General features: G+C 36.5%; 1 pseudogene; it reads right to left on the reverse strand.

The window, feature by feature from the left end:
* Positions 1-1,051: 1,051 nt before the first annotated feature.
* LOC470435 (tripartite motif-containing protein 64C-like) lies at positions 1,052-6,392 on the reverse strand (annotated as a pseudogene).
* Positions 6,393-25,496: the final 19,104 nt, after the last annotated feature.

Consider the following 25,496-nt stretch of genomic DNA (forward strand, 5'->3'; position numbering starts at 1 on the left):
CTTATCTTTTGATAGTTATTCATTAGTATGTTCTATCCTATTTTGTTACTTATATTTTGGAAAAGTTTCTTAACGTTAGAATAATATTTATACATATTAACTCCTCTACTTATCCATTTATTCATCTTATTTATTGTGTAATCTATTCTAAAAATTTCACTGGATAATGGTAATATCTTAGCAAAGAAGACAAATACTGCCATTGCTCCCTTGGAATTTTCAATCTGGTAGTAATAAGTATAAGAGTTTTCTGAATATTATAATCTGATATAATATACTCAGAGAAGATGTTATAGCAGAGCAACCCAGCACTGAAAAACTGTTGTATGAGCTGAAATGTGATTAATAACTAAGATGTTGAGAAATAATAAAGTCTGTGAGGTCAACTTAACTTGGTCAGACTTAAAAAGAAAATAAGCACTCTTCTTTATTCTTTATAAGATAAGGTATCCACTACTTCATTTTTCTACCCCAGCCTGGTTCAAATATACAAGTAAGACAAATGGTTTATAGTGTGTACACACAGAGAGTATGAAAACCTACTCTCTGAAAAAGAAATCAGATTAAACAAAACGTATATTGTATGATTTTGTTTATCTGAATGCAAAAACATAAAAAGTAGATTATGTGTTCTGAAGGAATGGGGGAGGGTGAATGGAGAATAAATGTTAATGGGTATTGGGATTCTTCTGGAAGTGATAAAAGTGCACAAGCAGTAGAGAGTTCTGATGGCTACACAAGTGTGATATGCTAACAATCTCTGAATTAAATACATTAGAACATGACTTTCACGGTAAGTGAATGAATCTCAACAAAACTTGTACAAAAAAAGCCATTATTGATGTTCTAGTAAAGATTCCACAATAATTTACTAATTAAAATAACTTAATTAACAAATGTACACATTCAAGTTGGTTATCCAATTTATAACCATAAAGTAATTACATTCCACGAAGTTACAATGAGCTCACAGGCTCTCACACATAGGGTCTTAGGACACCATTTGCCTCATATATGGGATGTCACAATAAATCATCATGAAACCAAATTTTCATGTACAACCAAAGCAAAAGAAAGGCCTCAGAGGGGAAGAGAAGGAGGAAGGAGGAAAACCATAGATAGGAGAACCTTTAGAAATATCAAAAAAACTCACAGATCCATTATCATAATCCAGAGACACCCCAACCCGACCCAGAGGCCTTTGTACATACTGAATTAAAGGTGGAGAGTTGGTGGAGAGACTATAGTGATTGCTCCTCTTTGAGGAAATTTAAAAAAGTGTTTCATCAGAATCAATAGCGATATTGGTATCTGCTGTCCTGGAATCTGAACAGACTCCCAGAATCCAGTTGGAGGAGTGGGTCACATCCACTTCCCAGTAATGCCTGCAGGAGGTGAATGCTTGCGCTCCCCACACAGCAAAGCTCTCCACTCCGTGGGGATCCATGGGTGCACTGCGACGGTCATCTACAAATATCACATGTCTCACATCCTCAGAAAGGCTCATATAGCAAGAAGTCATTTCCATGCTCAGAGCGTTATCCACTGACAAGGAAAAAATATTATATTAGTGAGTGTTATGAGGGACAGAGGCTCTGTGGCCCAATTATTCACTTCATTTGCTCTTCTTCCAACAAAATACAGAAAAAAGGAAGCCAAGAGAGTTCAGACCCATGCATCCATGAAGATAAAATGTTATTACAACTCTACAGCACAAACAATTATGTATTATTCCTTAAATAATAGAGAAAAAATGTGACCATATCACTGGGCGAAGTAATGATTTAATGTCTACATCTGCATAGTTTGTTTCAGGACATATCTAAAATGGTTTTTTTCTTCAATAGAAAACTCTTCTTGTGTTATTTGTCTTTAAGATCATCAACAGGTAGACATCAATTTGCTATGATATGAGTATTGGAATGTATGTTATGCCTGTTATGGACACAAACATCAAAAATTTGGTAGAAATTAACACACGTAAAGTTTTTAAGTTTCTGAAAAGAATACTCTGGCTTTACATTATCTGTTTAGTCCCTGATTCAATCTACTCTGGGTTCCTGCCCTCTGCTACCTAGACCTGCTCTCTAGAATGGGCCTAACATGGTTAAGCCATGTTCACAGATCCCTCACCTTTCAGTTGTTAAGATATGTATCTGATGGCATTAGAATTGTCCTGATTATGGATATTTTAGTCATTTTATTTGTTGATCAAAATGTTCTGATTTTGTAAATAATAAAGATTACTTGTAGAATGCATGTAAATGCACATAGTATAGAAACAATTAAAAACCATTATGCCAAATCTAAGCCTTCAAAATTGAATTAAATTGAATAAACACGAAATACTGATGCCACCAGGAGAACTAGTGTCTTCATAACTACATGATATGAATATTCTTTGTCTTCTTATTCTGCAGATAAACTATGTATCTTGCTTTACATTTTCATCAAGCTGTAAGTCAGGAAATTGAGTTTTGATCATTGTAATATTACTACGCAGGTAGAGAAGATGCACATGTTTTGGAAAAGTATGTGTTACCCACATGTCAAAAACAATAAAACTTAAATGGGAAAATCCTGAGCCAAGGGACCCAATAAGGAAATAATTGGAGGCTGGACTGCCAAGCAGCTGGCTCTTACCTCTGAAGTTGTTGAGCATGTCTAGGACTCCAGTTATGCACCATGAAATGAGCTCTGGGTTCACTGGCTGGGGCTTTTGCATCTGTGCCAAATCACTCCTGCAAAAAATGGCCTCAGTTATATTTCCAGGCCCAGAGCTAGTCACACAGTCATACAAAGATATCATATTTTCATAGAAGATGTTTCCTCAGAATTCTGCCAGTTTTGGTTAACTGGGTGTACATTTTATTCCACACTCTAGGGGCCATAAGGATGTTACTTTTTCTAAATTTTACTGGCGTAAAAATCAGTGTGTCCAGATATGTTATTCTCAGACATTATACAACTTCTGAAGTCATTAAAAGTCATGGGCTGCCTCTGCCCATCACACTCCCTGAGGGTATGCAGAAATTCTGGAAATATTTCAAAGAGCAGAAAACTCAGACAAAAACCTTTGGGACCTCAGCCGGCCGTTGCCACTAATGCTAGTCAGTGTCTAACAGAGAATGTTCACTGAGACAAAAGGCTTTAATCTTTTGTGCAAAACAAAGGAGTCTAATTCCAGCCTGAGCACCCTGCTGCTGAGGGTCCTGAGGCAACCATTTTCCTGAGGTCTTTCCTAGTACTGGGTGTATGGTGATGGAGCAGGCCCGGGTCATTGATGCTTTTAGGAACAAAACCTCCCTCCTCAGCCTATCCTTAGGGAATCTCTGTCCTCCCCTCTGTCTTTTTTTTTTTTTTTTTTAACCTCCCACCCCTCTAGAGTAGAAGACACCTCTATGATTCCTCAGAGTAATTTTGTATTAAGATCTGTGGGGTAGGGCTGGACAGGATGGATGGATTGGGAGAACAAACTTCAGAATGGCAAATGTCTTTATGTATATTTGAATTCATACAAATTTTAAGATGAAAACTTTCCAGACCAGAGAAAAGAAGACCTCAGGCCCTCTTTTGAAACAAAATCAGAAATAGCCACTGAGAATGATGTTAGTACCTCAACATGTGTACATCCCCTTCATTCGCAAGAGAACAAACTTTTCAGAAATAGCATTTTTTAATGTAAACTCACCTTGCCGATACATTTCCCACATCCTGCAAAAAAAAAAGATACTCTTAATTATGTGACTTTTCCTTCTGCATCTTTTCTCATACTCTTGTTTCTTTCTGTTTTAGTGTTTTAATAATGTATATCTTTTTATTCCCGTCTAAGGAATCATTCATGTCTATGTTAATAACAGAACCTCAACTAAACAATGAAAAGCTTCATCATTTTCATAAGAAGAAAGGAGCTCAGCAAGAGACGGTGGAGTAAAGCAAAGATATCTAGGTTTCCAGTGTCATTAATTTCCTAATCTTATTTCCAAAGAAAGTTCTGACCACTCATGACAACTATTAAAACAAAGCAGAGAACCATATGAGAAACAGAGTACATGGACATTGATGAGCAGCTTTTACAAACCTTGCCCAGGCCAGGGAAAACTCTCAATGTCTTCAGCAAATCACTGTTGTATGGGACATCAGAGAGTGAGGAGGAACTAGGACATATACATGGAGTATTACTAACCTTCCTCTTGCCTAGAGTTCTAATGATTTTAGATGATCTCTCTGTGTGGATAGTACTCCAAATTATATTGAAGAGAACTTTGTTATATGTTATCTACTAAAATGGCAAAAATTTCCCAGAGACTACCAAGGTATGCAGTAATAAGTGACTGGACAAATGCAATGGTGGAAGTCAGACAGCATGTGTCACTTAGCTTAGAGCAGTGACATATGAAGGTGACATTTGCATGTCCTGGCAGCATTGTCCAGTAAAGGCTTCCTTTCTTTGGGGATGGACCCTCCCTCCTCACCTGAAGCAGCTCCACGTCAGGCATGTGGCATGTCTCCCACAGCTCTCTGCACATGTCTTTCATCCTTTCTAAATGTTGGGTCATTCTCACTTGACTGTCTTGTAGTTGTTGGAAAAGCTCTTTTGCTTCTCTTTCCAGTTCCTGCAGATGCAGTTGCTCCTACTTATCGAAAAATAGACGCATCTTTTGATATTGAATATTGATTATCACCTTCCTTAATGACACATAGTCCTGCAGAGACATTTGGTTAAAAGGATTACATGTTCTCACTCTCAACAGAAAACTTCAAATAATTATATGCTGGGTGTAATCAAGCAATTTATAAACTTTGTGCCTCACTCTTTCAAAGAGTCTTGAATATTTGCTATATTTTTCTGTCTATTTTTTCCTATTTTTTCAATGTTCCTATTCTCTCTCCCTTTTTAAATCAAAACCTGTATAAAGACTTCTAGTTTCTCTCACTGTGATGCTTCTTCACAGTTCTTGAGTCAATTATTTCCTCTATTAATCTCTGTTTTAGGATTTTTCATGTCTGATTTGCCTAAATGTTAAAAAACATTTAGCCATACACCATATTGTGCAGTTGTTTTTTACTTTTACTATATTTTTACTCTATATACTATTCTATTTCTTTCATCTTCCTCACACTCAATCTTAGTGAAATATTGTCTCACCTGCAGTGTCTGATAAGGTTTATACCAACCTTCAAATTTGAACTAGAATACATATCATGCCGTTTATCCAATATACTAGAATTAATTTGGCTAGCTTGTGTGGGCTTCTCTGTTTGCAATTCCTATTATATCAATTGAAATCACTACATTTTCTTGGGATGAAATCACTATCTTTTAACTGGTAGTTTGAATTTAGCCAAAAAGTGTAAGCCAACATTGTGTTTATTGGCATAAAAACAAAGGAAACATTTTCATTCTTACCACTAATGAATGAAATTTGCTAGTTTCCTGATTTAGATTGTTTTGTGTCTCTTGATTGATTTTCCATAAATAGTCCATTTCCTTTATAAGTTTCTCCTGCAAAAGAGGCAAGAAGCTTAGCAATAATGAAGACAGTATAGTAGATTTCATCCCCTTATCAATAAAAAAGGCTGTTATTGAAAGAAACATAAATTTAAGTTAGAGTGGAGTGGTCAGATTTTTCCATGTTAAACAAATTTGGTTCTAATAATTTGGATGTGAAAAGTGATAGAAACATAGAGAGTTTTAAGGGACCCTTCAGATAATATCATCAATTTTCTGAGAAACTGGCTTTTATATAACCTGACTTTGAAAAGTGTTCTTGGTGCAAACCTCCTTTAGTGAAGTCTCAACACAGCTATGATTAGAATGTCAAATTAGTCAGCAACATTGAAAGGACACATTTATGTGTTATGATTGACATGGAATAATCACCACTTCCACCATCCGCATTCTCATCACCATCATTATCACAGGCCCTCATCATTCTTATTTGGGATTCTACACAATTCAAACTGCCTTAGAGGCATCTTGTACCCTGCATTCCTGAACAGCCCATCCTATTGGGCTGTGGCTGTGAGCCATGTGCTCTGGTGACTTAGAGCAGGGCCCACAGAGCAATCTCTTATCAGCCTCACAGAAGAGCTCCTTAGTCTCCTCATGGAGCACACAGATATTGTCTGAGCTGTTGATATTCTGAGGTCTGGTCTGTCTGGCTAGGAAAGCCAGCTTTTTGAGTGCCACATTGGTGTTGAAGTCGGGCTTCTCTGAGATTTCTCTGCACTCAGGGCAGCGCATTGGTGCTCTGCCTTCTTCCCAGCAGAGGCGGAGGCAGGGCCAGCAAAAGCTGTGTCCAGTCAATGGTGATTGGGTCTATGAAGTAGTTCATGCAAATAGAGCACATGAGCTCATTCTGGAAGGCTTGCGGGGTGTCTGAATCCATGTTTCAGAAAATTAAAAAAAAAAAGTGAGAATTTCTTTCTCTTATTTTTATTTGCCCCAATGAAAAGGAAAAAAAAGCCAGTGGACAATTTTCCTTGTCTACTTGAGCTATGTCCAATATGTCTAATAAGTTAGCTCCAGTACAAACTGAGACATAGTAAATGCAAACATGCTGGATTTATAAAGTTTTCCCTCAATAGCCATTGAAGACTGGGTCCAAGACTCCCTTAGATACTGAGCTTCTAAGATGTTCAAGTCTCTTATTAGTAAATGGTATGGGATTTGCATGTAATCTAAAACTATCCTCCTGAATACTTTATGTCTTGATTACTTTGAATGCCTAATACAATGTAAATGCTGTATAAATACTTGTAATGCCATACTGTTTAGGAACAGCAAGAAGCTTGTTAAAAATATGTACATGATTGGCAGGGCGCGGTCACTCACGCCTGTAATCCCAGCACTTTGGGAGGCCAAGGCGGGCGGATCACAAGGTCAGGAGATCGAGACCATCCTGAATAACACGGTGAAACCCTGTTTCTACTAAAAATTAAAAAAAAATTAGCCAGGCATGGTGGCACATGCCTGTAGTCCCAGCTATCTGGGAGACTGAAGCAGGAGAATCACTTGAACCCAGGAGGCAGAGGTTGCAGTGAGCCGAGATCACGCCACTGCACTCCAGCATGGGTAATAGAGTGAGACTCTGTCAAAAGTACATGTTCAGTACAGCTGCTTTTTTCTTCCTGTAAATATTTTTTATCTGAGATTAGTTGAATCCATGGGTATGAAATTTATGGATATGAACAACCAACTGTGATTCAAATAAGAAAATGAGATGAGAATAAAATACCTCATGGTATTTTATTAAACATTTTGTTAAACAAGTCATGCTCTCAATCATTCCCAGTTACTTAGACAAGCTTAAAGCCTAGGCAGAGGGTAAAAGCTGGGATGATTTCTGAGTCACTTACATAAGCTGATTAACGAAGAAGCACATTCTGAATCTCGTCCGGTCTCTGTCATTCTATCTCTTTTGATGATTCCATGATGATAATATATGAAAGACACTTAGTATCTATGCTATTATTCTATACTCCCTGCCTCCAAACTCACCTATAAAGTTTGCTCAGACAATTATAAATGAAGTAGGTTTTATCTAAGATTGATTAATCAGAGTGGACTGTCAACTCCTAAAATTATCAATCATTAAATTTGTCCCTTTAACTTTAATATCAAACTCTTCTGTTCAATACATTAAACGTAAATAAGATCTATTATTTTTAATTTTTTTTTCTGTTGTTGAGACGCGGTCTCGCTCTGTCACCCAAGCTGGAGTGCAGTGGCGTGATCTCAACTTACTGCAACCTCAGCCTCCCAGGTTCAAGCAATTCTCCTGCCGCAACCTCCCGAATAGTTGGTATTACAGGCGCCTGCCACCACGCCAGGATAATTTTTTTTGTATTTTTAGTAGAGACGGGGTTTCACCATGTTGGCCAGGCTGGTTTCTAACTCTAGACCTCAAGCGATCTGCCTGCCTCGGCCTCTCAAAGTGCTAGGCTGCAAACATGAGCCATTGTGCCCAGCCGATTAAATCTATTTTCAACAGCTTTCAAATCTAGTCTACAAACTGCAAATTTTGAAGAGATAGCAAATAGACGTTTGCAACAATAATTTTCAAAGTAATTCAACATTTTTAACATTTACTTTGGCGTACATTATAACCATTACTACAGGCCCACATTCTAGTGTACATTTTAGGTATTTTATGGGTTCTATCATTTCATGAAACTATGGAAATATATCTTTTCACACCTAAAAAATCTAATAATACAGAATATAGTCACATAAAAACAATCAAATAGCAAGGGAACACAAACCCTATGTTACAAATTGAACATACTTTATATTGATTTTCTGTAAAATCACTAAGACAGTTACTTGTTTGCTTAGAAAAGACCCAAGCATGCTGCCAGGTAAATTTAAAGTGTTTTGAAGAGAAAAGGTGAGCACGATGGGTTTACTGCAAATTTTATACTCACAAGGCTATTGTGAATGGTCTCAGTCTAGAAGCTCTGTAGATATCCAGATTAGAAGTAACTCCTGGTGCTCCAAAGCCTAGCAGCCACAATTCCAGTGGGTCCTCACAGAAGGAGACAGAAATCTCTGGACAAGCATCCTTTTAAAGGGTATGGGCCCACGAAAGACCACACTCACTTCCTGAGATTGATTAGATTGCATGGAAAGGGATAAATTGGCTGATTAGGTTTATAAAGTATTGAAAACCACACCTGAGGGCTCAAAGCTCAACAGACAAGTTTGGAATGAGATGCAAGAAAGTTGACTTAACACAGGTTATTCAAAGAAATATTTTAATTAGCCGGGCGTGGTGGCTCAAGCCTGTAATCCCAGTGCTGTGGGAGGCCCAGGTGGGTGGATCACGAGGTCAGGAGTTCAAGACCAGCCTGGCCAAGATAGTGTAACTCGGTCTGTACTAAAAATACAAAAAAATTAGCCGAGCTCGGTGGCAGGCACTTGTAGTCCCAGCTACTTCGGAGGCTGAGGCATGAGAATCACTTGAACCTGGAAGGCAGAGGTTACAGTGAGCTGAGATAGCGCCACTGCACTCCAGCCTGGGAGACAGAGCGAGACTCTGTCTCAAAAAAAAAAAAAAAAAAAAAGAAATATTTTAAGTATAACAATTATTTCATTAAATATTATCACTTGCTAACTTTTTTGTATTTCTTTTGAGACGGTATCTCCCTCTGTTGCCCAGGCTGTAGTGCAATGGCTCAGTCTCAGCTCACTGCAACCTCTGCCTCTCAAGTTCAAGCGATTCTCCTGCCTCAGCCTCCCAAGTAGTTGGGATTACAGGTGCCCGCCACTAAGCCCAGCTAAGTTTTGTATTTTTAGTAGAGATGGGGTTTCACCATGTTGCTCAGGCTGGTCTCGAACTTCTGACTTCAGTTGATCTGCCCACCTCGGCCTCCCTAAGTGCTGGGATTACAAGTGTGAGCCACTGCACCCCGGGCCACATGCTAACTTTAAAATTTTGTTTCTCACTCTGTTTTAAAATTATAATTGCTTAAGTGCCTAGCCGTTATTTATCTGAATATGTTCAAAGATAACACATTAACTGGGATTACCAACACATCTGTGCTGTGTAACTCTCTTGTTTAAAAAAGTATAACAAGGAACTCAATTGTGTTTCACATAATTGTATATATAATGGTTGATAGAATTAGTTGTATCAGCCTGTTTTTCTTATTTTTACTATTTTATGACTATTTCCTAATGATTGTTTTATATGAAAATAAAATCTGTTTTTATTCATCCACCTTTTTGAATAATTTTAAAACTGATACTTTACATATATGTACATAACTGTCTATAACAATGTTATATATTCATATTTTTAAAATTATATAATAATTATTTACACAATAATAATTAGTATTATTACTTATTTTTGCGATGCACTCTCGCTCTGTCACCCAGGTTGGAGTGCAATGGCATGATCTTGGCTCACTGCAACCTCTGCCTCCCAGGTTCAAGTGATTCTCCTGCCTCAGCCTCCCGAGCAGCTGGGATTACAGGTGTCTGCCACTGTGACCGGCTAATTTTGGTATTTTTAGTAGAGATAAGGTTTCACCAAGTTGGCCAGGCTGGTCTCGAACTCCTGACCTCAGGTGATCTGCCTATCTCGGCCTTCCAAAGTACTGGGATTGCAGGCATGAGCCATGGCACCTGGCTGCTATTTACACAATAACTATGTGCATAATTATCTTTAATAGTGCATGAAAGTTATTTTTAACACAGTTGCCATACTAACAGATTTTGTTGTCATTTACCATGATTTAATAAATCACCAATGTTTACACATAGTTGTATTCATAAATTATCTAATGTTTGGCGATTTAGGTCATTTCTATAAACTTAAAATTAACAAACCTTGCTAGAAGTTGAAAAAGTAAAGATCTATATAAAAGTCACCATTTACATATTAATAGACATTTAAAAAATTATAAAAGACAGCACATCCCAGAAAAAGATGAAGTGGCTGCCTTTTTAATCAGTCCATGGCATTGCAAATTAGTATGTTTTCTGAAGTGTCATTTGATCAGCATTATGCTTCAAAAAATATATCCAATAAAGTTAAGAAAAGATAATCATAGATACATATATGCAGACTTTTCCAGAAATGTTCTTTGAAAACTGCTTCAAACACTTCTTAAAATGTTGCATATTTTCTACCTAAGTGTAGAGAAGAAAGGCTTTCTAGTATTGTCACTTATCAGTCAAAATTCAATTCTACATTTTGTAGACTGCCCTGTATTAGACAGAAATAAACAATAAGCAACTTACGAGATGCATATAAAAGAATAAAAAATAGTTGCAAATTTTAGTGCTAGAAGCTGAAAAAGTTATTATCTATTTTACTACAACTGTGTTATCATTCAGGATAGGTAAGAGAGAAAAAGCAGTATTTCCTTACCTAACCAAAAAATACTCTGTCATTTTGACAATGAGAACACTTGGACACAGGAATGGGGAACATCACACACCGGGGCCTGTTGTGGGGTGGGAGGAGTAGGGAGGGATAGCATTAGGAGATATACCTAATGTAAATGACGAGTTAATGGGTGCAGCACACCAACATGGCACATGTATACATATGTAACAAGCCTGCACATTGTGCACATGTACCCTAGAACCTAAAGTGTAATAAAAAATATATATATAAAAATACTCTGTCATTCAAATGAAAAATCAGACATTTATTGATTACCAATTCTATGCTAAAAACTGTTCTAAGTGCTTCACATGTTCCAGCTTACTTAATTCTTACAACGACCCCATGAGATAAATAATATTTTATACTCATTTGAAGATCAAGAAACGTAAGAATAGGAAACTTTAATAAGTTGCCCATAGGCATACTCTAATTAAGTAGGAGAACTAGGGTTTGGAACCAGGCCATCTGTCTCTGAAAACTGCTTTCCTTTCAGTTACATTAAATATGTTGCCAAAGTATGTTCCTAAGGCACCAAATTACATACAATATTTTGGGGGGATGCTTCTCACATGCTGGCAGAATAGATCAGAAAGTTGAAAAAGCTTTCAAGTATTGTGCAGGTTTTGGTCCTTTTTTTTTTGAATAATAATATGCACACTGTCCTACATCTACCATACTGTCCAACTCTCTATCAATGACATGACAAAAAGCCTGTGAGCATGCTCAGCCACACCCCATAACTAAGGCATTGTGGAAATCCTAGTGTGAAGTGCAGCTCTTCTTTTCAAAACACAGAATGTCTCAGAAGGTCTCATATGTGCGCTACTCTGATTACTCACAAAATGAGTGTCTACTATGGACTCTCCTTACTGGTAGAGATTGGAGCCAAAATTGTAACAAACCTGCAGGTTCTGCACATGTATCCCGAAAATTTAAGTAAAATTTTAAAAAAGTGTAAAAAAAAAAAAAACAAGACTAAGTCCATAAAGAGCTCATGGTCTAGTAGTTCATACAAACGAAAGGACAGTCATCCTAAAAGTCTTCATAAAAGAAATGACACCTAAGCTGAAATCCAAAGGATGAAGGTAGTCTTTTCTTTTCTGATAGTAAAGTCTATGTGACAGCAGTTGTCATGAGAAAAGATTTTGGGACCTGGTATGGTGGCTCATGCCTGTAATCCCAGCACTTTGGGAGGCCTAGGTGGCTTGACTGGTCAGGCGGAGAAGTTCAAGACCAGCCTAGGCAACATGGTGAAACTCCATCTCCACAAAAATATAAAAATTAGACAGGCACAATGGTGCACGCCGGTAATCTCAGCTACTTGGGAGTCTTAGGCTGGACAATTGCCTGAGCCCAGGAGGCAGAGGTTGCATTGAGCCGGGATTGTGCCACTGACTCTGGCCTGGATGACAGAGCGAGACCCTGTCTCACACACAAAAAAAACTGTTAGTTCTGTTCTTTTGCTGGGTTGATGTCCTTGTATTCTATCTAGGCCAGAATGTTTCTGAAATGCAAATGTGCCTACGTTCCTAGCTGCTTAACCTTATTATGGGATTTTGATAAGCTACAAGTAGTTACACTCATCTCGATGTCTTCCAAAATGTACTTCATGTATTTGGTGCTCAATGTATGAATCGTTCTTCCCACAAATGCCTTGGATTCTAGTAAGGGTGAGTTCTTTGTATTTCTTTAACTTGCCACAATCATCCATATTTCTATTATTTTGTATAACATGATTACCTTGTCAGTGGAAATATAAATACGTAAAATTACTTTGAAACACTGTGGCATTGCCAGTAGAATTGACGATCAACAAATTTTATAACCCAGACATTCCAGCTATCAGAAGATACTGTCAGGAAAGAGAATCTATTGAACATTTGCATTAGGAGACGTGTTCACAAAATCAAAATACAAAAATCATTCCAAATGTACAACAGCAGAAAATGAATAAATATATATTTTATTATGCAACGTTTATCCAACTTTGGGTTATCCACTACAAACTCACTCTTGATTGTTTACATAAATAGATCTGGACCCTTTAAATATTTTTTCTTTGCCACGTGTTAAGATGGCAATTTTTGTGAGTAGAAAGCACTGGAGAGAAATTCCAAAAAAGCGCTTCCAATTTGCTTTGGAAATGACACCTCCAGTGTCTGGCCCCGAGGGCATACAGGGATACACCGATGACCAGATTCTGTAGTTCAGGCTGCTGCTGTAGCACGCACTTCCTGAAGTTCATGGTGGCCAGGAGAACTCAGCAGCCGTGAGCTCCTCCTGATACTGTCCTTTGCCATATTTGCAGTGGAGCCCGTCTAGCATGACATTTCTTCATAAACAGCTTTACAAGTGGCCCAGAAGGCAAGTTTCTGGGGAGCTCTGAAGTGTGGATTTAAAGCAAGTTTTTCAAGCGCAACAGCACAGCGACTTCTTTTTTTCTTTTTTTTTTTAAAGAATTCTATTGATGGTATCTAAACAGCTAATGAATGTAGATAGCTAACACGAATAAGAAATATCTGTGCCAGAACATTCTGAATCTTAGTGTGGAAAAAAAAAATACATGTCTTTGTATCACAATTCCCATTTTCAAATGTGAGGAAAGTGCCACAACATAAAATGTTACCAAACAGATGGGCGTTTTTCAAGATGCAAGAGCTCTAAAAGTAATTATATGTATATAATTATATACACCACATACAGGTACACACAAACCCACCAGCAATACCACCACCATTGTCAACTTTCCACATTATTAAAAACAGCAAGGATGTTGAGTATTTTATTATGAAAGCTGAGTCCTTCTTGGTCCTATTTGTTGGCTCTATTTTTTTTCCAGCTTTCTGGTACCTGGGACTTTTCAGAGTCTGGAACAGACAGTGAGCCATTATAGAAAAGTTTAATTAAATTAATATTCATTTTTCATGCTTCTAGTTTTCCTTCACCTTACGTGGAATAGGACTATAGGGTTTTTCATATTAATTTATGAGATGTAGTTAAAAGGAAATATTGGTAATGCATTGGTGTGTCAAACTGTAAACAGTGGTCCATTAGACGTGTTATAGGTTTGTCTTATGTAATATTACATCATATAGAAAGGGCAGCAGTCCTGAGTTTACCACTGTCCTCTCTGTATAATGTTATACATTTTTAAATTTTAGGGATTATCAAGTTTACCTCCCATTTTGCAAGAAAGCAGTTGACATTTAAAGAGGTTAAGTAAATTGTCCAGAGGTCAAGGAGCAAATTATCCACGTTTTCAAATTCTTCCATTCCTGTGTAAGCTTTCCATTTATTCTCAGCTCAGGGAGTGGACCTCATGTTTAAAAAAAGTGATAAAAGTAAGCAAACAAATGGCAACCATCAACAAAAATGACACAATTCCCTCCTTTGGAGTGTCGTGAGGGAGTTATATGTTATAAAATTCATTATTGAAATTTGAGGCATGAAAGTTCATGGTCCAAGTAAACTGGGGGCAGAGACTGGGTTAATGGAAAGGCTATGTAGCCATTAATGGCTCATCCCAAGCATAGCTGACCATGACCTCCACTGTGTGCAGTGGAATCCTGGGAAATTTAAGAGCTACTCTCTAGTACGCCGAGACTTTGTAGGCCCATTCAGAGAACTTAATAAAACAACATGGTTTCAGGTAATGGCAACAAGTTTTGTAGCTCAAATCACCCAAGACATTTAGATATGTATTCCAGGCTGTTAGTTTAATGTTTGCTGTATGTACCATGTAGTCGTTTCTGTTAATTATGTTTCTTAACTAATTTTTAGAAAGAGTACTCTATTTGAATGTTCACAACTGATAGGGAAAAAGGTGGGAATGGGAATGGGAAACTGTACAAATATTTAATGACTCTAAATATTTGGGAGAACTGAGGAAATGTCACATGGATTATGGTGCTAAAAAGGACTGTTATCTAATTGAGTTGTTTGTCCTGATCCATTTCCTGATCCTTATCTTATTGTACTATTCCATCTTCTGCCACTTAAATTCACAGAAACAAAATGCAAGCAAACGTCTTTCTTCTTCCTGCCTTCCCAGACTGATTTAATAAAAATGGCTAGATTTCTAGGAAGCACAGCGACTTCTTAACATTCAGTGAGGCCAAGGGGTGAGGGGACTCTTCATTGGAACTTCCTTATATGTGCTCATCACGTATTATTTAGACTTCTTAGATTCTACTAGACAATATTTCATTGCTCAAATGCTGTTATAAATAATCATTCTTTATATTAACTTTCCCTATTCACATTATTATATGTTTTCTCTGTCTTGATGGACCCTGAATCTTACTTTCATTTGAATAAATGCTCTCTATCTGTCTATCTACTTATCTATCTATCTAAACCCTTAAAGACCGGTGGAAAAAAAATCAAGTACCATAAAAATATACATGGTATGATTTTACTTATAAAAAGTTCAAAACTACCTAAAGCCAAAACGTAAGACATGTTAATAATATAGCCATGTGTGATAAAATTATAAAGAATAACAGAGCAAATAAAGATAAACACAAAATTCAAGAAAGTGAATGAGCACAACTGTCATTAGTGCATGGAGAACCAAAAGATATTGGAAATGTTATTTTCTTAATAAGGTTAGTAGGTTCACAGATATTCATTTCATGACAATTTTTCTCTATACTCGTGTGTTACATTATAGTCTTTTATATAAATAAGATATTTTTGATAAAAAATAATGATTTCTTATGCTATAGAGTGATCACATTTACTAAAAGTGTAATTTAATCGGTGTCCCAACTATTGTGCTGAGATAGTGATCCTCTCAGCCTTGGGAGGCCAGGCAGGGCGTGAGACCTCTGGCTTGGAGCAGTTGTGCATATTCCGCAGTGTGCTCTATGACAAACTGATGTTTTCCCATGTGTGAAGCGTCATGAACACATTAGACTTGATTCTCTGATAATGCCAGATGAGAGTTTCACAATATTTGTCTATTCCCCTTGGATTTAATACTGAGTTTGATTCTTCCACTTCAGAATAACCTTGTATAATTATAAATTTTAATGTTTTATTTTTAATCCATGACAAGAAAATAAAACATATACACAAACATATATATGAACACTCACATAACTTTATATAATATGTAGCTTCATTTCTAATATACTAATTTAAAAATTCATCAATATACCCATCATGATTCTTTCTGAGTGATATATCACACAATTCAATATAGGTTCTCTAAAGAATCCTCATAGGCTACTTGGTTCAAAGCCTCTGAAGCTGCCTGCACTGTGAAGGCAGCAACAGAAATCTTTCTCTTCACTTCTCACCTAGCCTTGCAAGGGTCCACCTTGCTTTTAATTTCAAACAGAGCATTAGAAATTCCTGGAAATGACTCCCCTGAATACTTGCTGTGGCTGCTCGAAGCATAGATGACATGCCTGTTGATAAAACAGTAGGCTGTTTACTAGTTGCCCAAATGATATAGAGGAGAAACATAAGAGCACTCAACAATTCTAACATTGAATATTTCTAATTTAACAATTAGAACAAGCCACTTGTCAACTGAACCTCCACATTCAATCATCTCTAAAGACTCCTCTGGCCGGGTGCGTTGGCTCAAGCCTGTAAGCCCAGCAGTTTGGGAGGTTGAGGTGGGTGGATCATGAGGTCAAGAGTTCAGGACTAGCCTGGACAGCATGGTGAAACCCAGCCTCTACTAAAAATACAAAAAATTAGCCGGGCACGGTGGCATGTTCCTGGAATCCCAGCTACTCAGGAGGCTAAAGCAGGAGAATTGCTTGAACCTGGCAGGCGGAGGTTGCAGTGAGCCGAGATCATGCCACTGCACTTCAGCCTGGGCTCCAGAGCAAGAAGACTCTGTCTCAAAAACAAAACAAAAGAAAACAAAACAAACAAACAAAAACAACCAAACACCAAACAAACAAAAAAACTTAAAGTGGTAAGTGGTTCAGTGCTACAATAGTAACAACGGTATAGTAACCACAGCAATCATGCTCAGTATTAAAGTATTTACTTACAATTTTTCTAATTCTTTAAAATAAACGACGCACAGTTGATATTAGTATTTCACAGAGGAGGAAACTGAGGTCTGAGAAATCAAGTGGCTAAATGATTTGTCTCAAGGCACATTACAAGTAAGTGTTGATTTTTTAATACATTACAATAAATTATAGCACAACTGTGATCATCAAAGTCTTGTTTGTGATTAGCCAACCTTCTATTGTAATTTTTTGTCCTTTTTAAAAAAGTCACACTACCATGTTAGAATATGTAACATAAAACATGAAGAATCATCAAAAACAATTTTGTAATGTTTCACATGACCACAGCAGAAGAATGTTTTATAGAACAGGCTAAGACAGATTATGCAATAGACCTAGGAAAGAAGGACAAACACGGAAGTAAAGAGATAAATAAGGCCAGGAGTGGTGGCTCATGCCTGTAATCCCATAAATTTGGGAAGCTGAGGTAGGAGGATTGCTTGAGGCCTGGAGTTGTAGACCATCCTGGGCAACATAGGGACACTCTGTCTCTACAAATCAAAGTACAAATATTAGTTGGGCATTGTGGCATGTGACTGTAGTCCCAGTGATTTTGGAGGCTGAGGTGGAAAGATTGATCAAGCCCAGGAGTTTGAGGCTGCAGTGAGCTAAGATTGCACCACTGAACTCCAGCGTGGGAGACAGTGTGAGAAGCTGTCTATTAAGAACAACAACATAAGCGAGGGCGATGGGTAAGTTAAAAATATGCTGCCATTGGTCAACCAATCAAACTGTTTAAAACATGCTCTTACTCCCAAACCTGACGCTTTGATATTCCCTGGACAGAAAGATAGAGCCATTTCTGGCTGTCCAATTACCTAACTCCGTCTGCAGTACATATAAGATCAACCTGGGGATAGTCCATGTTTGGCAGAAAAAAATTGCAATAGTCAAGATTTAGGAGAGAAAAAAATCTCTACATATAAAACATGAGAAAAAGAATAAATAAATATATGTTTATTATATAAATTATATAGAGAGAGATTTACTTGGTTTTGTGTATACATAAACAAAAATATATTTAAAATAGGAAAGGGACTAGAATTATACACCTAAGACTATAACCATGATTTTATATTTTTCTGATGGAATTAGGGAGATATTTATTTTCAGTTGTTGCTTTCTTGATCTTAACATTTTCTAAAATAAACATATATTCTTTTAAAATAAGAAACAAAAAGATACTGAAAATAAAGCTATGCAAAAACTATATTATACTGTATGAGAAAATATTATATTTATCATTTACTACATATATTTCGAAATTTTCTATTGGCTTGCAAGAAATCAACTATGATATTTTTCCACCATACAAAAAGAAGAAAAAGTGATATTATAAGTGGGAGTCATTTTTTATTTTCCTATCTATAAAAATGTCTATCTGGTAACCCTAAGTACCAATAAATGCTCATTACAGAAACATCAGTTGATCATTCATAATTCTTAATAATATTGGAATGATAAATGAACATAGTTATAACTTCATGAAAATGTTATTTCTACACACAAAATAAAAATTTCAGAACAAAACTGAACTTAATCAGTCTTCTCTGGGAATTGGTTCCAGGACCCTGATAGATATCAAAATTGGTGCATACTTAAGTCCTGCAGAAAAGACACGTATATATGAAAAGTAGGCCCTCCTCTTCTGTGGAATTAACAAGCTGAAAGTGAGCAAACCACTAAACAAATCAAATTGACCTATCAGAATAATAATCTAGATTTTAGTATAAATTATTTAATATTTCATCTTTTCAAGTGATTTTTCCAAATAATGTAAGTACAGCATTCTCAGAGTCTGATAAGACTTTCCGGATTAACTTGCTCTGCCTCAGTGAGGAAAGGTAGCTGTGTATGTGGAATCTGAAGCCACATCTGACCTCCCTTGGGTTAACTGCCCGTAATATAACTCCCACCATATGCTTAATGCCCTTTGATGTCCTGGTCTTCATCTTGTTAAGACAGTGAAGTAGGCAATAATATAAAACAGAAAATATTTCTGAAAAACATGGCTAAGAGTCCAAATGGAATGTAACAGTTTTGTTTTATTTTGTTTTGTTTTTTAGAAAAACATTCATAATTCTCTTACTTTACATTATTCATTGGTTCTTTATTAGCTACATCTGAGTTTCTCAGATTCAAGCTCATGTAATGAGTATCATTCTTTGGTAAGTTCTAACGTATCAAAGGTAAAGGAAAAATAATTGTTGAGATTTGTTCCATAGAAATAAATTTACTCACTTAAAAGCCTTTTTTCTGGGTTTATGTCCTTCCTACTTTGTAATATTTTTAACAAAATCATTTTCTGTATGCAATACTAATATTTGAAAATATAAGTTTGAAAACAAAAAAAAATTTTGGCAAAATAAAGCTTACCATCATTAAAAATAAAAAGTTGGCCCCCCATATGTGTGGATTTCTGTCCTTCAATACAGTATTTTATTTTATTTTCTTAAGAGATAGAGTCTTGCTCTTTCACCAGGCTGGAGTGCAGTGGCGTGATCATACCTCACTAAAGCCTCAGACTCCTGGGCTCAAGCAATCCTCCTTTCTCACCTTCCTAAGTACCTGGGATTACAGTGAATAATACTGTATTTTCTATCCAACTTTGCTTGCTGATGTGAAATCTACAGATAGAAAGGGCTGACTATATGTATTTTTTTAAAAACTGTGGACCGGGCGCGGTGGCTCACTCCTGTAATCCCAGCATTTTGGGAGGCCGAGGCGGGCGGATCACCTGAGGTCGAGAGTTTGACCAGCCTGACCAACATGGAGAAACCCCATCGCTATTAAAAATACAAAAAATTAGCCGGGCATGGTGGTGCATGCCTCTAATCCCAGCTACTCGGGAGGCTGAGGCAGGAGAATCGCTTGAACCCGGGAGGCAGAGGTTGCAGTGAGCCGAGATTGCGCCATTGCACTCCAGCCTGGGCAACAAGAGTGAAACTCCATCTCAAAAATTAAAAAAAAAAAAAAATTGTTCTTAAGTAGACCCGTGCAATTCAAATCAGTGTTCTTCAAGCATGAAATGCATATTTTAAATTTCTATAATATGCAAATTAAAAACAATAACATACATAGCTACCATATTTTTAAATCTTATAAAATACTATTCTGCTGAGGCTTATGAAAGCACAGAAACAGCTGCATGTGCCAATGGGAAAAATGGTAGTGATTTTTATTTACATTGGAATAATAATTAACTGATAAACCCAGATATACAAATATAGGCAAGACTTTCTTCAACTTAGGTATCCTAGTAATCTACTCACAGAAGTAACATCAACATTAAAATAAGATAATCTACTAATGTTTAGTAAGATGCCTGGCAAATTATAAATATTTGCCAAGTGATAACTAACAATATTCTTACTTTTAAAGCTAAACCTATTAGGAAACCAAAACATGGTGTTTATTTCAGTCTTTCTACAATATCTGGATGCCCACTACGCATCAAACACTTCCTGCTTTCACAGAACTTACATTCCAAATGGAGTGATGGGATTGCTATTGCAATAAGAATGATTCCGTCTAATTGAAATTGTATCAACAAACTCTGAGCAGACGAACAATGAGTCACCGAATTCAATATACCAATTCTGTCACAATGTAGTTAATTAATGAGAAACAATTGTTACATTAAGAAAGTATTAATTATTACATTCATTACTTTATCTCTTACTTTTTTTAAAATTTAGTTTTACTAGCAGTTAGCATTTAGAACTGGCTGATCGCTTCCCATGTGCCAATTACTCTTTCAAATGTTTATACAATACGTGATTTTTAATCTTCAGAGCAATTCTGCAAGTTGGGCAGCGTAGTAGCCCCATTTCACAGATAAGATAACAAAGGGTCAGGAGTTAAATAACTTGCCTATATTCACACTGAAATGGGAGGTCCATATTGTTCTTTCAACTGCACCCTGTTGACAAAATGAAAACAGGAATAACCTATAATAGGAAAACCTCTATAATCTGGATTTCAGCTGTATTCAATATTTATGAATTTAACATCAAGAACTCAGATTTTGTAATAGTGTATGATAAATGAAACCCAGAATGTCTGTTATCCCATAAACAGTTAAGACAATCATATGAAACATAATTTCAATAAAATGCTATGGGTTTCTGAATCAAATTCACAAGGCATTCCTACAAATACAAAAATGGATGTGGCTACACATAGGTAAATGCACACACACACACACACAAACACACACTTCTCTTTCTCTGTATCCTGTGTTAACACCCTGTATTCTTTGATACAGGGGAAAGAAGTCACACAAGAAAAGCAGGATGAAGACATGTCTCTTCCTTAGATTTCAAAGTTTTGGTTGAGAAATTCAACATTCAGCTTAATTGACTTAGTGAGAAATTACTATTATTATGTGCAACGCACTGCTCACATGTTTCAGGAATTGTAAACATCATATAGAGACACAGACTAAATCTTTACTATCATTTGGAGAAAATGAACCAAATATAGAAATACTCAAGGAAGAAAAAGCTGTGTGTCCTTAACAAACCATAATTCAAATGATGAGGCATTTTGTCAGGGAAAGAAAACATCATTTTTCTTTTAAAGATAGAAAATCAGCTTCATGGAATACGCCATGTTTGAAATCTGCTTAAATTTTCATATTCACTGTTGACTTTTTACCCACATAAAAAATTGGAAAGAATTGTAAACAATAAGGAAACAATTCTCCCAATATTTCCCTGAAGATAACACAATTATTATACTAATTAATTAACTCCCTTTAAGTTTTCCTATATTTGTTAAATAAAATTAATGAAGTTATATTTGCAATTTTACATCCTTTCTGCTTGCTTCTTATTTTGTTATAAATATCTTCTTATATTGTATTTCTAATAATCAATTTTTTTTTTGAGATGGAATCTCGCTATGTTGCTCAGGCTAGAGTGCAGTGGCAGGATCTTAGCTCCTGTCAACCTCCACCTCCAGGTCTCAAACCATTCTCCTACCTCAGACTCCCGAGTAGCTGGGATTACAGGTGTCTGCCACTGTGCCTGGCTAGTTTTTTATTTTTGTTTATTTATTTATTTATTTATTTTTTGTATTTTTAGTAGAGACGGGGTTTCGCCATGTTTGCCGGGCCAGTTTCAAACTCCTGACCACAGGTGATCTGCCCGCCTCGCCCTCCCAAAGTGCTGGGATTATAGGCGTGAGTCACTGTGCAAGGCGTCTAATGATCAATTCTAATTATTATAAAATGTTCAAATTGGTGAATATCAACTTATTTAGTAATTTCTCTTAGGAATAGGTTATTTTGAAATACTTGCCATTGTCATTTTAGAACTCAAGTCTTTTTCAAAGCAGTCTTTCTTTTCCAAAATTGAGACTTTTTCTTAAGAAATAATTCAAGAAATGAAAATACTTTGATAAAGTATAGAACTTTGTGACAGCTCTTTGACACTTTAGCAGTACATAACTATCACTTTCAAAAAAGGTTAATATAATTCACAATATTATCAGAAAAGCATGGGGAGCATATGCTTCAGTGTACCAACTAGAGCAATGGGCACTACCAAGGTATAAATTGTTATGCTACTGTGAGCAGCAGAACCATAGTGAAAGGGTTCCATCTAATCATTTCAACATGGAAGCAAACTTTTTATTAGGATTTCTTCCTAATATCAACATATTCAGCTAAAATATTTTTCATTTCCTGGGGAATGATATAAAATATTAATAGCTATGAGAAAACATACTATCACTATGGAATGCAATAATTATTGCATGAGATAAACACAGGGTTTCACAGAAAGATAAAGCCTTTGAGTGTTCACAAAGAAATTCTCAGATTATTTGAATGATATAAAAAAATTTAATAAACTTAGAGTTGACCCTTGAACAAAATGGTGGTTGGGGTGCCGAGATCCCACGAAGTCAGAAATCAGCATGTAATGTTTGACTTCCTCAAAACTTAGCTATCAATAGCCTACTGTTGACTAGAAGCCTTACTGATAATGTTAGCAGTTGATTAATGCATATTTTATATGTTATACTGTATTTTTACAATAAAGATAGCTAAAGGAAAGAAAATGTTATCAAGAAAATCAAAAGAAAATAAATTTACTATTCATTAATGTAATAGTAAATATAATTAGTGGAAGTGGATCATTATAAGGTTTTCACCTTCATCATCTTCATGATGAGTAAGCTGAGAAGGAGGAGAAAGAGGAGGGGTTGTTGTTTCAGGGGAGGCAGAAGCAGAAGAAACTCCAATTATAAGTGACTCACATAGTTCTAACCAGGGTTATTCAAGGATCAACAGTATATGTAAGTCAAAAGTTTTAAAATTATATTATCTTTCATTTTCTAAATAAAATTAAACTACACTACAAAAAAAAATTAATGAGAAATTCCTGAGAATTTCAGGCAGATAAACTGGGGAGGGGGTGTTGGAAACTATATACAAGATCCATCATACTACTGGAATTCTATATAGTTCACATATGTGATTTACACATATATCATGAGAGAGGCAGTGCTTAGAGATGTAGCAGAAAAAGTAGCATAGCGTAGTTGAAGATGGGGCCTAAATTCATGGCTGAATAATCTGTATTGATTATTTATTGATTCAAACATAAAATGAATACTGCTAAGAGAAGTGACGAAATGAAAGTACATATATATTCTGAAAGGAGTACAGATTTCCTGACGGAAAAGTAAAAACAAACAATATATTTTTTTTTGAGACGGAGTCTCACTCTGTCACCCAGGCTGGAGTGTGGTGGCGCGATATGGGCTCACTGCAAGCTCCGCCTCCCGGGTTCACGCCATTCTGCTGCCTCAGCCTCCTGAGTAGCTGGGAGTACAGGCGCCCACCACCGCGCCCAGCTAATTTTTTTGTTTTTTTTTTAGTAGAGACGGGGTTTCACCACCTTAGCCAGAATGGTCTCGATCTCCTGACCTCGTGATCCGCCTGCCTGGGCCTCCCAAAGTGCTGGGATTACAGGTGTGAGCCACCGCTCCCAGCCAAAAACGAACGATATTAAACACACCTCTAAGCACTAAGAAAGAAATCAAATGGCTGTTTGTGAAAGACAGAGAGAGATATCATCAGCTTAATTATTCATATTATAAGTCATCCTGTTTCTTTAAAGGTGATATCTTTAAGGATATTACTTACAATACGTTTTTCTGCAAATTATCAAGTGCCTACTGTGTCTTAATAAGCATTCTAAGCCAATGCAGAAATGAACAAAAGAGATCGATTTTCTGGCACCTAAAGAGCTACTGAGGTTTTGCAGAAATCTGCCTTAAGTTATCACTTATAATTTGGACATATGGACTTTTATCCAGTTATCTAGAGTAGTGCTTGAGTAAGTGAAACTCTTCCCATTCTTGCCAAAGTTATATCACTAGTATTTAAGAACAAGAAATATTTTAATAATAATGACCTTGATAGCTAAAGGGCAGTCAGGGCATATAATATCTCACTTTTACATTGGAAATTGGATTAAAACAGGCTGGTCTTATATTTGACTCTCAATTTTTGAGTTTCCAAATTTTCAATGTCTGTTTTTAGGGTTTTGTTTTTCCTGTAGAGAATATTAATCTTCCTTGTCCTTTATTAAATGTTATAATCAAAATTATCCTGTTCTTGTAACTTCAAATTCCTTGGTAAAGTAGATACTTGGTAGAACAATTTTTCCCTCAAGAATTTTAACTTTTATTATTTACATGTGTCCATACTTTTTAAAAAAAAATTTTGCAGTTGATATTACTCTGCATCCTGAAAGAGCCAATAGTCATATCTTCTTGTATGGAGACTTAAGAAGCATGAATGTTGGATGTGACCCTCAAGATGGTCCCCGCATCATGGCAACATCTGAATGTTTTCCTGAGTCGAGCGCTCAGACTTTCACATCTGGCAAATATTATTGGGAGGTTCATGTGGGGGACTCTTGGAATTGGGCTTTTGGTGTCTGTAACAATTATTGGAAAGAGAAGAGTCAGAATGACAAGATAAATGGAGAGGAGGGACTCTTTCTTCTTGGATGTGTTAAGGAGGACGTTCACTGCAGGCTCTTTACCACACCCCACATGTGGTGCTATTATGTTCCAAGGCCTACCAGCCGAGGAGGATTATTCCTGGATTGTGAAGGTAGAACCATGAGCATTGTTGATGCTGATCAAATTTCCCTTATATACACCATCCATAATTGCGCCTTCTCACCTCTTCTCAGGCCTATCTTTCGCTGTAGTCACCTCTGACCAGAGACAAATTGGTAATGTGTCCACATGCTGTGTAAACCCCTTTATCCCAGGAAGTCCTCTTTTTTGTGCCTCATCAAAGAGGACAAATAAGTTATATTTAATGTGTTTAGTTGCCTTCTAATGTCATCGCAACTCATTAATACGGTTTCTATTAAGTATGGTGAAAAAACTAAAACCATGTGTATTGGTTCTTTGTTTAATCATTTTTGGAAAATCATTACCCATGATGCATGGCATAGAATATATTCTCTGGTTTTTCATTATTTCTGAATGTCACAAAGTGAAATCAGAGATGACAGAGGTGTCT

Source organism: Pan troglodytes, chromosome 12 (genome assembly GCF_028858775.2).
Source record: "Pan troglodytes isolate AG18354 chromosome 12, NHGRI_mPanTro3-v2.0_pri, whole genome shotgun sequence".
Lineage (NCBI taxonomy): Eukaryota > Metazoa > Chordata > Mammalia > Primates > Hominidae > Pan > Pan troglodytes.